General features: G+C 47.1%; 1 pseudogene; it reads left to right on the top strand.

Annotated features, from left to right (window-relative positions):
* The first annotated feature begins 14,847 nt into the window (after positions 1-14,847).
* LOC147973752 (uncharacterized) lies at positions 14,848-16,240 on the top strand (annotated as a pseudogene).
* The last annotated feature ends 1,530 nt before the right edge of the window (positions 16,241-17,770 follow it).

Here is a 17,770-nt window from a genome sequence, read left to right as displayed (position 1 = left end):
CCGTCTCGCATCAAACAAGATCCAGATATAATGTTCATGCTCAACGCTGGCACCAAATAACAATTATTTAGGTCTAATACTAATCCTGATGGTAGATGTAGAGGTAGCGTGCCGACCGCGATCACATCGACTTTGGAACCATTTCCCACGCGCATCGTCACCTCGTCCTTCGCCAGTGTTCGCTTGATCCGTAGTCCCTGTTTCGAGTTGCAAATATTAGCAACAGAACCAGTATCAAATACCCAGGTGCTACTGCGATCTCTAGTAAGGTACACATCAATAACATGTATATCACATATACCTTTGTTCACCTTGCCATCCTTGTTATCCGCCAAATACTTTGGGCAGTTCCGCTTCCAGTGACCAGTCTGCTTGCAGTAGAAGCACTCGGTTTCAGGCTTAGGTCCAGATTTGGGTTTCTTCTCTTGAGCATCAACTTGCTTGCTGTTCTTTTTGAAGTTCCCCTTCTTCTTCCCTTTGCCCTTTTTCTTGAAACCAGTGGTCTTGTTGACCATCAACACTTGATGCTCCTTTTTGATTTCTACCTCCGCAGCTTTTAGCATTGCGAAGAGCTCGAGAATAGTCCTATTCATCCCTTGCATATTATAGTTCATCACGAAGCTCTTGTAGCTAGGTGGCAGTGATTGGAGAATTCTGTCAATGACGCAATCATCTGAAAATTAACTCCCAATTGAATCAAGTGATTATTATACCCAGACATTTTGAGTATATGCTCACTGACAGAACTGTTCTCCTCCATCTTGCAGCTATAGAACTTATTGGAGACTTCATATCTCTCAATCCGGGCATTTGCTTGAAATATTAACTTCAACTCCTGGAACATCTCATATGCTCCATGATGTTCAAAACGTCATTGAAGTCCCGATTCTAAGCCGTAAAGCATGGCACACTGAACTATCGAGTAGTCATCAGCTTTGCTCTGCCAGACGTTCATAACATCTGGTGTTGCTCCAACAGCAGGCCTGGCACCCAGCGGTGCTTCCAGGACGTAATTCTTCTGTGCAGCAATGAGGATAATCCTCAAGTTACGGACCCAGTCCGTGTAATTGCTACCATCATCTTTCAACTTTGCTTTCTCAAGGAACGCATTTAAAATTCAACGGAACAACAGCACGGGCCATCTATCTACAATCAAACCTAAATAAGCAAGATACTATCAGGTACTAAGTTCATGATAAATTTAAGTTCAATTAATCATATTACTTAAGAACTCCCACTTAGAAAAACATCCCTCTAATCTTCTAAGTGATTACGTGATCCAAATCAACTAAACCATAACCGATCATCACGTGAAATGGAGTAGTTTTCAATGGTGAACATCGCTATGTTGATCATATCTACTATATGATTCACGCTCGACCTTTCGGTCTAAGTGTCCCGAGGCCATATCTGCATATGCTAGGCTCGTCAAGTTTAACCTGAGTATTCTGCGTGTGCAAAACTGGCTTGCACCCGTTGTAGATGGACGTAGAGCTTATCACACCCGATCATCACGTGGTGTCTGGGCACGACAAACTTTGGCAATGGTGCATACTCAGGGAGAACACTTTTATCTTGAAATTTAGTGAGAGATCATCTTATAATGCTACCGTCAATCAAAGCAAGATAAGATGCATAAAAGATAAACATCACATGCAATCAATATAAGTGATATGATATGGCCATCATCTTCTTGTACTTGTGATCTCCATCTCCGAAGTACCGTCTGTTGGGTTTCGTAGTAATTTCAAAAAATTTCCTACGCACACGCAAGATCATGTGATGCATAGAAACGAGAGGGGAGAGTGTTGTCTACGTACCCACGCAGACCGACTGCGGAAGCGTTGACGCAACGTAGAGGAAGTAGTCGTACGTCTTCACGATCCAACCGATCAAGTACCGAAACTACGGCACCTCCGAGTTCGAGCACACGTTCAGCTCGATGACGATCCCCGGACTCCGATCCAGCAAAGTATCGGGGAAGAGTTCCGTCAGCACGATGGCGTGGTGACGATCTTGATGCACTACAGCAGTAGGGCTTCGCCTAAACTCCGCTACAGTATTATCAAGGAATATGGTGGCTGGGCGCACCGCACATGGCTAAGGAATAGGTCACGTGGATCAACTTGTGTGTTCTAGGGTGCCTCTACCTCAGTATATAAAGGACCAAAGGGGGGAGGCTGGCCGGCCACAAGGGGTGCGCCAGGAGAGTCCTACTCCCTCTGGGAGTAGGATTCCCCCCCAATCCTAGTTGGAATAGGATTCGCGGAGGGGGAAAAGAGAAGGAGGGGGCCGGCCACCTCTCCTAGTCCTAATAGGACTAGGGGAAGGGGGAGGCGCGCAGCCCATGTAGGGCTGCCTCTTCTCTTTTCCACTAAGGCCCATCATGGCCCATTTAGCTCCCAGGGGGTTCCGGTAACCTTCCCGGTACTCCGGTAAAATCCCGATTTCACCCGGAACACTTCCGATATCCAAACATAGGCTTCCAATATATCAATCTTTATGTCTCGACCATTTCGAGACTCCTCATCATGTCCGTGATCACATCCGGGACTCCGAACAACCTTCGGTACATCAAAATGCATAAACTCATAATATAACTGTCATCGTAACCTTAAGCGTGCGGACCCTACGGGTTCGAGAACAATGTAGACATGACCGAGACACGTCTCCGGTCAATAACCAATAGCGGGACCTGGATGCCCATATTGGCTCCTACATATTCTATGAAGATCTTTATCGGTCAGACCGCATAACAACATACGTTGTTCCCTTTGTCATCGGTATGTTACTTGCCCGAGATTCGATCGTCGGTATTCCTATACCTAGTTCAACCTCGTTACCGGCAAGTCTCTTTACTCGTTCTGTAATACATCATCCCGCAACTAACTCATTTAGTTGCAATGCTTGCAAGGCTTAAGTGATGTGCATTATCGAGAGGGCCCAGAGATACCTCTCCGACAATCGGAGTGACAAAACCTAATCTCGAAATACGCCAACCCAACATGTACCTTTGGAGACACCTGTAGTACTCCTTTATAATCACCCAGTAACGTTGTGACGTTTGGTAGTACCCAAAGTGTTCCTCCGGTAAACGGGAGTTGCATAATCTCATAGTTATAGGAACATGTATAAGTCATGAAGAAAGCAATAGCAACATACTAAACGATCGGGTGCTAAGCTAATGGAATGGGTCATGTCAATCAGATCATTCAACTAATGATGTGACCTCGTTAATCAAATAACAACTCTTTGTTCATGGTTAGGAAACATAACCATCTTTGATTAACGGGCTAGTCAAGTAGAGGCATACTAGTGACACTCTGTTTGTCTATGTATTCACACATGTATTATGTTTCCGGTTAATACAATTCTAGCATGAATAATAAACATTTATCATGATATAAGGAAATAAATAATAACTTTATTATTGCCTCTAGGGCATATTTCCTTCAGTCTCCCACTTGCACTAGAGTCAATAATCTAGATTACATAGCAATGATTCTAACACCCATGGAGCCTTGGTGCTGATCATGTTTTGCTCGTGGAAGAGGCTTAGTCAACGGGTCTGCAACATTCAGATCCGTATGTATCTTGCAAATCTCTATGTCTCCCACCTGGACTAGATCCCGGATGGAATTGAAGCGTCTCTTGATGTGCTTGGTCCTTTTGTGAAATCTGGATTCCTTTGCCAAGGCAATTGCACCAGTATTGTCACAAAAGATTTTCATTGGACCCGATGCACTAGGTATGACACCTAGATCGGATATGAACTCCTTCATCCAGACTCCTTCATTTGCTGCTTCCGAAGCAGCTATGTACTCCGCTTCACATGTAGATCCCGCTACGGCGCTTTGTTTAGAACTGCACCAACTGACAGCTCCACCGTTTAATGTAAACACGTATCCAGTTTGCGATTTAGAATCGTCCGGATCAGTGTCAAAGATTGCATCAAGGTAACCTTTTACGGTGAGCTCTTTGTCACCTCCATATACGAGAAACATATCCTTAGTCCTTTTCAGGTATTTCAGGATGTTCTTGACCGCTGTCTAGTGATCTACTCCTGGATTACTTTGGTACCTCCCTGCTAGACTTATAGCAAGACACACATCAGGTCTGGTACACAGCATTGCGTACATGATAGAGCCTATGGCTGAAGCATAGGAAACATCTTTCATTTTCTCTCTATCTTCTGTAGTGGTCGGGCTTCGAGTCTTACTCAATCTCACACCTTGTAACACAGGCAAGAATCCTTTCTTTGCTTGATCCATTTTGAACTTCTTCAAAATTTTGTCAAGGTATGTTGTTTGTGAAAGTCCAATTAAGCGTCTTGATCTATCTCTATAGATCTTAATGCCTAATATGTAAGCAGCTTCACCGAGGTCTTTCATTGAAAAACTCTTATTCAAGTATCCCTTTATGCTATCCAGAAATTCTATATCATTTCCAATTAATAATATGTCATCCACATATAATATCAGACATGCTACAGAGCTCCCACTCACTTTCTTGTAAATACAGGCTTCCCCAAAAGTCTGTATAAAACCAAATGCTTTGATCACACTATCAAAACGTTTATTCCAACTCCGAGAGGCTTGCACCAGTCCATAAATGGATCGCTGGAGCTTGCACACTTTGTTAGCTCCCTTTGGATCGACAAAACCTTCTGGTTGCATCATATACAACTCTTCTTCCAGAAATCCATTCAGGAATGTAGTTTTGACATCCATCTGCCAAAATTTCATAATCATAAAATGCGGCAATTGCTAACATGATTCGGACAGACTTAAGCATCGCTACGGGTGAGAAGGTCTCATCGTAGTCAGTCCCTTGAACTTGCCGAAAACCTTTTGCGACAAGTCGAGCTTTGTAGACAGTAATATTACCGCCAGCGTCAGTCTTCTTCTTGAAGATCCATTTATTCTCAATTGCTTGCCGATCATCGGGCAAGTCAACCAAAGTCCATACTTTGTTCTCATACATGGATCCCATCTCAGATTTCATGGCTTCAAGCCACTTTGCGGAATATGGGCTCACCATTGCTTCTTCATAGTTCGTAGGTTCATCATGATCAAGCATCATGACTTCCAGAACGGGATTACCGTACCACTCTGGCGCGGATCTTACTCTGGTTGATCTACGAGGTTCAGTAGTATCTTGTTCTGAAGTTTCATGATCATTATCATTAACTTCCTCACTAACTGGTGTAGGTGTCACAGGAACAGTTTTCTGTGATGTACTACTTTCCAATAAGGGAGCAGGTACAGTTACCTCGTCAAGTTCGACTTTCCTCCCACTCACTTCTTTCGAGAGAAACTCCTTCTCTAGAAAGTTTCCGAATTTAGCAACAAAAGTCTTGCCTTCGGATCTGTGATAGAAGGTGTATCCAATAGTATCCTTTGGATATCCTATGAAGACACATTTCTCCGATTTGGGTTCGAGCTTATCAGGTTGAAGCTTTTTCACATAAGCATCGCAGCCCCAAACTTTTAGAAACGACAACTTTGGTTTCTTGCCAAACCATAGTTCATAAGGCGTCGTCTCAACGGATTTTAATGGTGCCCTATTTAACGTGAATGCGGCCGTCTCTAGAGCGTATCCCCAAAACGATAGCGGTAAATCAGTAAGAGACATCATAGATCGCACCATATCCAGTAAAGTACGATTACGACGTTCGGACACACCATTACGCTGAGGTGTTCCGGGTGGCGTGGGTTACGAAACTATTCCACATTTTTTCAAATGTACACCAAACTCGTAACTCAAATATTCTCCTCCACGATCAGATCGTAGAAACTTTATTTTCTTGTTACGATGATTTTCAACTTCACTCTGAAATTCCTTGAACTTTTCAAATGTTTCAGACTTATGTTTCATTAAGTAGATATACCCATATCTGCTTAAATCATCTGTGAAGGTGAGAAAATAACGATATCCGCCACGAGCCTCAATATTCATCGGACCACATACATCTGTATGTATGATTTCCAACAAATCTGTTGCTCTCTCCATAGTACCGGAGAACGGTGTTTTGGTCATCTTGCCCATGAGGCACGGTTCGCAAGTACCAAGTGATTCATAATCAAGTGGTTCCAAAAGTCCATCAGTATGGAGTTTCTTCATGCGCTTTACACCGATATGACCTAAACGGCAGTGCCACAAATAAGTTGCACTCTCATTATCAACTCTGCATCTTTTGGCTTCAACATTATGAATATGTGTGTTACTACTATCGAGATTCAACAAGAATAGACCACTCTTCAAGGGTGCATGACCATAAAAGATATTACTCATATAAATAGAACAACCATTATTCTCTGATTTTAAATGAATGACCGTCTCGCATTAAACAAGATCCAGATATAATGTTCATGCTCAACGCTGGCACCAAATAACAATTATTTAGGTCTAATATTAATCCCGAAGGTAGATGTAGAGGTAGCATGCCGACCGCGATCACATCGACTTTGGAACCGTTTCCCACGCGCATCGTCACCTCGTCCTTAGCCAATCTTCGCTTAATCCGTAGCCCCTGTTTCGAGTTGCAAATATTAGCAACAAAACCAGTATCAAATACCCAGGTGCTACTGCGAGCATTAGTAAGGTACACATCAATAACATGTATATCACATATACCTTTGTTCACCTTGCCATCCTTCTTATCCGCCAAATACTTGGGGCAGTTCCGCTTCCAGTGACCAGTCTGCTTGCAGTAGAAGCACTCGGTTTCAGGCTTAGGTCCAGATTTGGGTTTCTTCTCTTGAGCATCAACTTGCTTGCTGTTCTTTTTGAAGTTCCCCTTCTTCTTCCCTTTGCCCTTTTTCTTGAAACCAGTGGTCTTGTTGACCATCAACACTTGATGCTCCTTCTTGATTTCTACCTCCGCAGCTTTCAGCATCGCGAAGAGCTCGGGAATAGTCTTGTTCATCCCTTGCATATTATAGTTCATCACGAAGCTCTTGTAGCTTGGTGGCAGTGATTGAAGAATTCTGTCAATGACGCAATCATCTGGAAGATAAACTCCCAATTGAATCAAGTGATTATTATACCCAGACATTTTGAGTATATGCTCACTGACAGAACTGTTCTCCTCCATCTTGCAGCTATAGAACTTATTGGAGACTTCATATCTCTCAATCCGGGCATTTGCTTGAAATATTAACTTCAACTCCTGGAACATCTCATATGCTCCATGACGTTCAAAACGTCGTTGAAGTCCCGATTCTAAGCCGTAAAGCATGGCACACTGAACTATCGAGTAGTCATCAGCTTTGCTCTGCCAGACGTTCATAACATCCGGCGTTGCTCCTGCAGCAGGCCTGGCACCCAGCGGTGCTTCCAGGACGTAATTCTTCTGTGCAGCAATGAGGATAATCCTCAAGTTACAGACCCAGTTCGTGTAATTGCTACCATCATCTTTCAACTTTGCTTTCTCAAGGAACACATTAAAATTCAACGGAACAACAGCACGAGCCATCTATCTACAATCAACATAAACAAGCAAGATACTATCACGTACTAAGTTCATGATAAATTTAAGTTCAATTAATCATATTACTTAAGAACTCCCACTTAGATAGACATCCCTCTAATCCTCTAAGTGATTACGTGATCCAAATCAACTAAACCATAACCGATCATCACGTGAGATGGAGTAGTTTTCAATGGTGAACATCGTTATGTTGATCATATCTACTATATGATTCACGCTCGACCTTTCGGTCTCCGTGTTCCGAGGCCATATCTGTATATGCTTGGCTCGTCAAGTATAACCTGAGTATTCCACGTGTGCAACTGTTTTGCACCCGTTGTATTTGAACGTAGAACCTATCACACCCGATCATCACGTGGTGTCTCAGCACGAAGAACTTTCGCAATGGTGCATACTCAGGGAGAACACTTCTTGATAATTTAGTGAGAGATCATCTTATAATGCTACCGTCAATCAAAGCAAGATAAGATGCATAAAAGGATAAACATCACATGCAATCAATATAAGTGATATGATATGGCCATCATCATCTCGTGCTTGTGATCTCCATCTTCGAAGCACCGTCGTGATCACCATCGTCACCGGCGTGACACCTTGATCTCCATCGTAGCATCGTTGTCGTCTCGCCAAGTTTATGCTTCTACAACTATCGCTACCGCTTAGTGATAAAAGTAAAACATTACATCGCGATTGCATTGCATACAATAAAACGACAACCATATGGCTCCTGCCAGTTGCCGATAACTCGGTTACAAAACATGATCATCTCATACAATAAAATCCAGCATCATGCCTTGACCATATCACATCACAACATGCCCTGCAAAAACAAGTTAGACGTCCTCTATTTTGTTGTTGCAAGTTTTACGTGGCTGCTACGGGCTTAAGCAAGAACCAATCTCACCTACGCATCAAAACCACAACGATAGTTTGTCAAATAGACTCCGTTTTAACCTTCGCAAGGACCGGGCGTAGCCATACTCGGTTCAACTAAAGTTGGAGAGACAGTCGCCCGCAAGCCACCTATGTGCAAAGCACGTCGGGGAAACCGGTCTCGCGTAAGCGTACGCGTAATGTTGGTCCGGGTCGTCTCGTCCAACAATGCCGCCGAACCAAAGTATGACATGCTGGTAGGCAGTATGACTTATATCGCCCACAACTCACTTGTGTTCTACTCGTGCATATAACATCAACATAAATAACCTGGCTCGGATACCACTGTTGGGTTTCGTAGTAATTTCAAAAAAATTCCTACGCACACGCAAGATCATGTGATGCATAGCAACGAGAGGGGAGAGTGTTGTCTACGTACCCACGCAGACCGACTGCGGAAGCGTTGACGCAACGTAGAGGAAGTAGTCGTACGTCTTCACGATCCAACCGATCAAGTACCGAAACTACGGCACCTCCGAGTTCGAGCACACGTTCAGCTCGATGACGATCCCCGGACTCCGATCCAGCAAAGTGTCGGGGAAGAGTTCCGTCAGCACGACGGCGTGGTGATGATCTTGATGTACTACAGCCGCAGGGCTTCGCCTAAACTCCGCTACAGTATTATCGAGGAATATGGTGGCTGGGGGCACCGCACACGGCTAAGGAATAGATCACGTGGATCAACTTGTGTGTTTCTGGGGTGCCTCTGCCTCAGTATATAAAGGACTAGAGGGGGGGAGGCTGGCCGGCCAAGCTTGGCGCGCCAGGAGAGTCCTACTCCCTCTGGGAGTAGGATTCCCCCCCCCCCCCCAATCCTAGTTGGAATAGGATTCGCGGAGGGGGAAAAGAGAGAGGGGGGGCCGGCCACCTCTCCTTGTCCTAATAGGACTAGGGGAGGGAGGGTGGCGCGCAGCCCATCTAGGGCAGCCCCTTATCTTTTCCACTAAGGCCCACTAAGGCCCATATAGCTCCCCGGGGGGTTCCGGTAACCTCCCCGGTACTCCGGTAAAATCCCGATTTCACCCGGAACACTTCCGATATCCAAACATAGGCTTCCAATATATCAATCTTTATGTCTCGACCATTTCGAGACTCCTCGTCATGTCCGTGATCACATCCGGGACTCCGAACAACCTTCGGTACATCAAAATGCATAAACTCATAATATAACTGTCATCGTAACCTTAAGCGTGCGGACCCTACGGGTTCGAGAACAATGTAGACATGACCGAGACACGTCTCCGGTCAATAACCAATAGCGGGACCTGGATGCCCATATTGGCTCCTACATATTCTACGAAGATCTTTATCGGTCAGACCGCATAACAACATACGTTGTTCCCTTTGTCATCGGTATGTTACTTGCCCGAGATTCGATCGTCGGTATTCCTATACCTAGTTCAATCTCATTACCGGCAAGTCTCTTTACTCGTTCTGTAATACATCATCCCGCAACTAACTCATTTAGTTGCAATGCTTGCAAGGCTTAAGTGATGTGCATTACCGAGAGGGCCCAGAGATACCTCTCCGACAATCGGAGTGACAAAACCTAATCTCGAAATACGCCAACCCAACATGTACCTTTGGAGACACCTGTAGTACTCCTTTATAATCACCCAGTTACGTTGTGACGTTTGGTAGCACCCAAAGTGTTCCTCCGGTAAATGGGAGTTGCATAATCTCATAGTTATAGGAACATGTATAAGTCATGAAGAAAGCAATAGCAACATACTAAACGATCGGGTGCTAAGCTAATGGAATGGGTCATGTCAATCACATCATTCTCCTAATGATGTGATCCCGTTAATCAAATAACAACTCTTTTGTTTATGGTTAGGAAACATAACCATCTTTGATTAACGAGCTAGTCAAGTAGAGGCATACTAGTGACACTTTGTTTGTCTATGTATTCACACAAGTATTATGTTTCCGGTTAATACAATTCTAGCATGAATAATAAACATTTATCATGATATAAGGAAATAAATAATAACTTTATTATTGCCTCTAGGGCATATTTCCTTCACCGTCATGATCACCATCGTCACCAGCGCGACACCTTGATCACCATCGTAGCATCGTTGTCATCTCGCCAATCTTATGCTTCCACGACTATCGCTACCGCTTAGTGATAAAGTAAAGCATTACAACGCAGTTGCATTGCATACAATAAAGCGACAACCATATGGCTCCTGCCAGTTGCCGATAACTCGGTTACAAAACATGACCATCTCATACAATAAAATTTAGTATCATGTCTTGACCATATCACATCACAACATGCCCTGCAAAAACAAGTTAGACGTCCTCTACTTTGTTGTTGCAAGTTTTACGTGGCTGCTACGGGCTTAAGCAAGAACCAATCTTACCTACGCATCAAAACCACAACGATAGTTTGTCAAGTTGGTACTGTTTTAACCTTCGCAAGGACCGGGCGTAGCCACACTCAATTCAACTAAAGTTGGAGAAACTGACACCCGCTAGCCACCTTTGTGCAAAGCACGTCGGCAGAACCGGTCTCGCGTAAGCGTACGCGTAATGTCGGTCCGGGCCGCTTCGTCCAACAATACCGCCGAACCAAAGTATGACATGCTGGTAAGCAGTATGACTTATATCGCCCACAACTCACTTGTGTTCTACTCGTGCATATAACATCAACACATAAAACCTAGGCTCGGATGCCACTGTTGGGGAACGTAGTAATTTCAAAAAAATTCCTACACACACGCAAGATCATGGTGATGCATAGCAACAAGGGGAGAGTGTGATCTACGTACCTTTGTAGACCGACAGCGGAAGCGTTATATCAACGCGGTTGACGTAGTCGTACGTCTTCACGATCCGACCGATCCAAGCACCGAAACTACGGCACCTCCGAGTTTCAGCACACGTTCAGCTCGATGACGATCCCCGGACTCCGATCCAGCAAAGTGTCGGGGAAGAGTTCCGTCAGCACGACGACGTGGTGACGATCTTGATGTTCAACTATCGCAGGGCTTCGCCTAAGCACCACTATAGTATTATCGAGGATTATGGTGGAAGGGGGCACCGCACACGGCTAAGAAAACAATCACGTGGATCAACTTGTGTGTCTAGGGGTGCCCCTGCCTCCGTATATAAAGGAGCCAAAGGGGGGGGTGCGGCCGGCCCTAGTAGGAGGCGCGCAGGAGGAGTCCTACTCCTACCGGGAGTAGGACTCCCCTGCCTTTCCTTGTCCAAGTAGGAGAGGGGGAAGGAAGGGAGAGAGGAGAGGAAGGAAAGGGGGGGCGCCGCCCCTCCCTCCTTGTCCAATTCGGACTAGGGGGAGAGGGGGCGCGCGGCCTGCCCTGGCAGCCCCTCCTCTTCTCCACTTTAGGCCCATGAGGCCCATTAACCCCCCGGGGGGTTCCGGTAACCCCTCGGTACTCCGGTTTTATCCGAAACTTCCCCGGAACACTTCCGGTGTCCGAATATAGCCATCCAATATATCAATCTTTATGTCTCGACCATTTCGAGACTCCTCATTATGTCCGCGATCATATCCGGGACTCCGAACCAACTTCGGTACATCAAAACTCATAAACTCATAATATAACTGTCATCGAAACCTTAAGCGTGCGGACCCTACGGGTTCGAGAACAATGTAGACATGACCGAGACATGTCTCCGGTCAATAACCAATAGCGGAACCTGGATGCTCATATTGGCTCCCACATATTCTACGAAGATCTTTATCGGTCAGACCGCATAACAACATACGTTATTCCCTTTGCCATCGGTATGTTACTTGCCCGAGATTCGATCATCGGTATATCAATACCTAGTTCAATCTCGTTACCGGCAAGTCTCTTTACTCGTTCCGTTATACATCATCTCGCAACTAACTCATTTAGTTGCATTGCTTGCAAGGCTTAGGTGATGTGCATTACCGAGAGGGCCCAGAGATACCTCTCCGACAATCGGAGTGACAAATCCTAATCTCGAAATACGCCAACCCAACATGTACCTTTGGAGACACCTGTAGAGCTCCTTTATAATCACCCAGTTACGTTGTGACATTTGGTAGCACACAAAGTGTTCCTCCGGTAAACGGGAGTTGCATAATCTCATAGTCATAGGAACATGTATAAGTCATGAAGAAAGCAATAGCAACATACTAAACGATCGAGTGCTAAACTAACGGAATGGGTCAAGTCAATCACATCATTCTCCTAATGATGTGATCCCGTTAATCAAATAACAACTCTTTGTCTATGGTTAGGAAACATAACCATCTTTGATTAACGAGCTAGTCAAGTAGAGGCATACTAGTGACACTCTGTTTGTCTATGTATTCACACATGTATTATGTTTCCGGTTAATACAATTGTAGCATGAATAATAAAAATTTATCATGAAATAAGGTAAATAATAATAACTTTATTGTTGCCTCTAGGGCATATTTCCTTCAGGTGGCCCCTCTCCTCTCTCCTCCAGCCTCGTTAAGCCGAAGACCGAGCCAGGGCTTGTCATCGTGAAGAAGGAGCACGAGGCCATGGCCGCCGATGAGGAGGCCGGCCTCCAATGGGCACGGGACAACTACGTCCGGCCGGAGATAGAGCGCCACGCCCTCGAGGAGATCGCCGCTCAGTGCCGCGGCCGCGACGAGGCCGACGTTATCGTCCACGTGGACAACGACGACGAGGCACCGCCGCTCACCAACCCTGTCTGCCAAGGCGACCCAGGGCAGGGCTGCAGCTAGGACGGCGGTGGCGTGTAGGACGACGACGGTGGTGGCAACGGCGGCGACAACACCGCCGTCTACAAGCTCCTCGGCATGTAGAAGGCTCGGGACGGCGACGGCGGAGGCGGCGTAGTTTTAGGTTTTAAGTTATGTCTTTTAAATTATGTACAAATAAAATGAATTTCGTCCAAATTCTTCAAACTTTAGCCGAACTATATTTTCAAAATAAGTCGTCTGGGGAACAACTTGGGGTGGCGAGTGGGAACCCGACCGCCCCACTGCAAAAATAACGCCGGCTGGCCCCTAGGAGACACTATTTTTATACCTGGGGCGGCAAACGAGTGGAGATGCTCTTACAACATGGGTTTCTTTTCCTTAGCAGATGGCACGTATGGTGTTGTGACAGGACGGGAGAGATGAGGGTTGGCATGCATTGAGATTTGTTTCCGATTTTCTTCCCTTTTTTAAGAGACTCCGCTGCAAATCTGATGTCAGATTTTTGGCCATGGCATACGTTTTTTTATGATAATTTGAGTTTGCCGAGAGTGTCAAGTTAGTTGGCAAGCATGCCAAATTCTTTTTTTTTGTTAGAAAATTGCTCTGTTGATAATAATGCGTAGTTGTGAGCATACTATCAGTTATAATGCAGCGGCGGCTCTTACCATGCACCTAGCTTGCTAGGGTTTCTCCTGCCGCCCGTCGGTGTCGTCGTCGGTCTACCTCGACTCCTGTCATCTTAAGACCATGGAGGCACGGCTGATCCCTTGCCGGCGGGAGGGTTCCGTGTTTTGATGTTTTTTTTAGTTTTGTTAGGGTTTGTGTCCTGCTCAAAGATGTGAGGCGGCAACGATTCTAATAAAATCCTCCCCGCCTAGCCCCTGTTCCGTTGGTGTTTCTACAATCGTCGGAGGGCGTGTGGAGATTTGTATCCGGTGGATCTCGTGGGATTCGGTCGGCGTTTGTTTTCGGTGGATTCACATGAATCTGGTCTTTATTCGTCTGTATTCATGTGTCTACAAGTTGGATTCTTTCAATCTAAACTTCTCTTCATCGGTGACGGTTGTTGTTCTGGTGTGCAGGTCCTATGGGGCCTTAGCATGACGACTTTCTGACTGTCTACTACAACAAGGTTTGTCCGGCTCCGATAAGGGAGGGCGATGACGGCGGCACGCCTTCGGCTCGCTCTAGTGCTTGTAGTCGTCGCTAGATGGTCTACAGACCTGGGTGTATTTTTTATTTCTAGTGTTCTTTGTAGTACCATGACACTTAATGAATAGATCGAAAGTTTTCCTCGCAGAAAAAAAATTGCCATGCTCATAAACTAAATTTATCATCTTCACACCAACTAAATTTGCTATAAAAACCTTTAATTTGCCATGATAGAATTACCGTAAAAAATCATAGAAAAAAAGTGACGTGTCAAAACATGGTAGGAACCCGGATTTACATAGAAACGAGTAGGTACAAGTCGTGTCTACTCTAAACTCTAAACGCCATGGAGACAACCGGAACCAAGCAAAACCCTTGAGCCAACCAGAACAATTAAACCCAGCCGCAGAAGGAGAAATCAATGGAAAGCAGCGGCTCACGCACTGTCCCATCGATGATGGCTGGCAGAGCAACCTCGTCCGACGACCCTGACGACGGCTGTACGATTGAAGAGAAGAGCGGCGGCGCGGAAGCGGTGGCGGCGGCGGCGTCTTCGTCGATGCCTCTGCCTCTGCCTCCGCGCCGGCCCAGAGTAGCCTTCCTCGCCAACGGGGGTCCCGCGGACGGCGTACGACGCGCCGACGTCATGGAGTACTACACGCATCGCGATGGATCCATCTACAGATGCACTGATTACTTGTCCAAACTTTACCGTGTCCGCGATACCAGCGAGAGTACGCACATATCAGCCTTTCCATCGTATTTGTTTAATGCAGAGATATCAATCTTAGCTTGTCCAGGCAATTCAGCTCATTGTATGCAAGAACTCTTTCTCAATTTCTCATCCGTCAATTAATTTCTGCAGAGATCTTTTTATTGTATGACAGAGGAACCACATGAATCTGTCGGACAGATTTTGTCCATACTACTCATGAGTTGGTCCAAACCATGTTTTATGATCTTTATTATAGTCGTCATCTGAAATTTCAGTATGATCATGTTTAAGTCATGATTCCATTTTCTAGTTTTTCATCTTGGTTAGTTTTTGTTCCTTTGGATTAATCAGAGCAGGGTTTAAAAAAAATGATCATCATCGATCTAATGCGTGTACAATGTTCCTATTGCTGCTCGCTCATCAGCTAAGATGGAGCCAATGATGAGGTCGGAGCCATCAGACTCTTGCTCGCCGAACTGGAGGGCTTGTGAAAGACATACCCATTGCACCATGATGCAAATATTTTCGCTCAAGCTGGCATATCCTCCTTGTGATGGTGACCCAGTTCAGGTGTACGGATTCATGGCTGTCCGTGACACTCGGGACCATCTTCGTAACTACATCTTCAACCGCACAAGAGACGACCCTTTCATCGTGGAACACGAGGACGGATTTATACAGTTGTCCGGACCCAAGAGAGGCATCTGGTGGTATGACAAGCAGCTGGTTGAGTTCGACATGAGGATCAAGAGAGGGGAGGACGAAGCAGACGATCTGCAGCTCGTCGATGGCGGCGTCTGGTTCTACGACGGCTGCTCGCCACACGCCAGAGTGCTCACGCAACGCATCGACGGTGACTATGGCTCGGTGGACATAAGCTACGCGCTCCTGCAGCTAGCGATGGAGGCCACGGTGCAGATTGCGGTGTCGGAGCTGGACAGAGACATAAGCCTTGCTTGTCAGAGCGTTTTACGTCAGTGATCTCTTGCACCAGGGGATGCAGCTGTTCGATGGCGTTATCCCTGCTGATGCTGCTGGTGGTAGGTATGAGCTAGATAAGTATGTGGCCGCTGCTTCCCGAAGTACCAAGTTGGCTCTGCAAATGAGGATCCGTTCTTTGGAAGATGATGATGATGATGCTTGGAGATACTGTCTCAGCCCAGCCAGTACGCATGGAACTGACGACTTCAGTTTCACGCTCGGTTTCGCGACCATTGATGTGAAGATCTCTTGGTCGACATTGGAGTAAACACACCCCCCTATCTCCGGTAGACCACTGTTGTATATGAGAGAGTACAAACAAATAGTTGTCAGATTATTATCCGCCTGCCTCTTCGGACATGCCACCGCACCACCCCGCATGTATGAGGGGCCGATGCAACGCTCCGGTGACATTGCTACCCCAGGGCCCCCGTCCTGCCTAACCCTGAAATGGTTGACCACGATATCTAGCCCTTTGACTTTTCACGGACGGGCTTTGAATAGTGGACCTCTTCACGCGGTTGTGTCAGGTCAGCACAAAGGGATACCTGGGAGCAACATACGGGCCAAACCCATAGCTACATCCCCTCCGTGTAGAACCGATGCGTCCGTTTCCCCCCTCCAGGTGCCGGCGGCGGCGCCGTCCGTGAGGGGGGTCACGTCCCGGAGACGCGTGCCGCCTCTTCGGACATGCCACAACACCACCCCGCATGCATGAGGGGACGGTGCGACGCTCCGGTGGCATTGCTACCCGCCAGGGCCCCCGTCCCGCCTAACCCTGAAGCGGTTGACCACGAGATCTAGCCCTTTGACTTCCCACGTACGGGCTTTGAGCAGTGGACCTCTCCACCCGGTTGTGTCAGGTCAGCTCAGAGGGACACCTGGAAGCAACATACGGGCCAAACCCACAGCTACATCCCCTCCGTGTAGACCCGACGCGTCTGTTTCCCCCCTCCAAGTGCCGGCGGCAGGCGAACTTTGACTTTGCACGGACGGGATTTGACCAGTGGACCTCTCCAACCGGTTGTGTTAGGTCAGCCCATAGGAACACTTTGGAGCAACATCCGGGCCAGACCCACAGCAAGATCCCCTCCATGTAGACCCGACGCGTCCGTTTCCCCCCTCCAGGTGCCGGCGGTGGCGCCGTTCGTGAGGAAGGCCAAACCCCGGAGACGTGTGCCGCCTCTTCGGACATGCCACCGCACCACCCCGCATGTATGAGGGGCCGGTGCGACGCTCCGGTGGCATTGCTACCCCCAGGGCCCCCGTCCCGCCTAACCCTGGAGCGGTTGACCACGATATCTAGCCCTTTGACTTCTCACGAACGGGCTTTGAACAGTGGACCTCTCCACGCGGTTGTGTCAGGTCAGCACAAAGGGACACCTGGGAGCAACATACGGGCCAAACCCACAGCTACATCCCCTCCGTGTAGACCCGACGCGTCCGTTTCCCCCCTCCAGGTGCCGGCGGCGGCGCCGTCCGTGAGGGGGGGCACGTCCCGGAGATGCGTGCCGCCTCTTCGGACATGCCACAACACCACCCCGCATGTATGAGGGGCCGGTGCGACGCTCCGGTGGCATTGCTACCCCCAGGGCCCCCGTCCCGCCTAACCCTGGAGCGGTTGACCACGAGATCTAGCCCTTTGACTTCCCACGTACGGGCTTTGAACAGTGGGCCTCTCCACCCGGTTGTGTCAGGTCAGCTCAGAGGGACACCTGGAAGCAACATATATGCCAAACCCACAGCTACATCCCCTCCGTGTAGACCCGACACGTCTGTTTCCCCCCTGCAGGTGCCG

Source organism: Triticum urartu, chromosome 5A (genome assembly GCF_056163025.1).
Source record: "Triticum urartu cultivar PI428250 chromosome 5A, HENAU_Tu73, whole genome shotgun sequence".
Taxonomy (NCBI): domain Eukaryota; kingdom Viridiplantae; phylum Streptophyta; class Magnoliopsida; order Poales; family Poaceae; genus Triticum; species Triticum urartu.
Note: the sequence above shows the minus strand (reverse complement) of the source record. Positions and strands in the feature narration are given on the sequence as shown.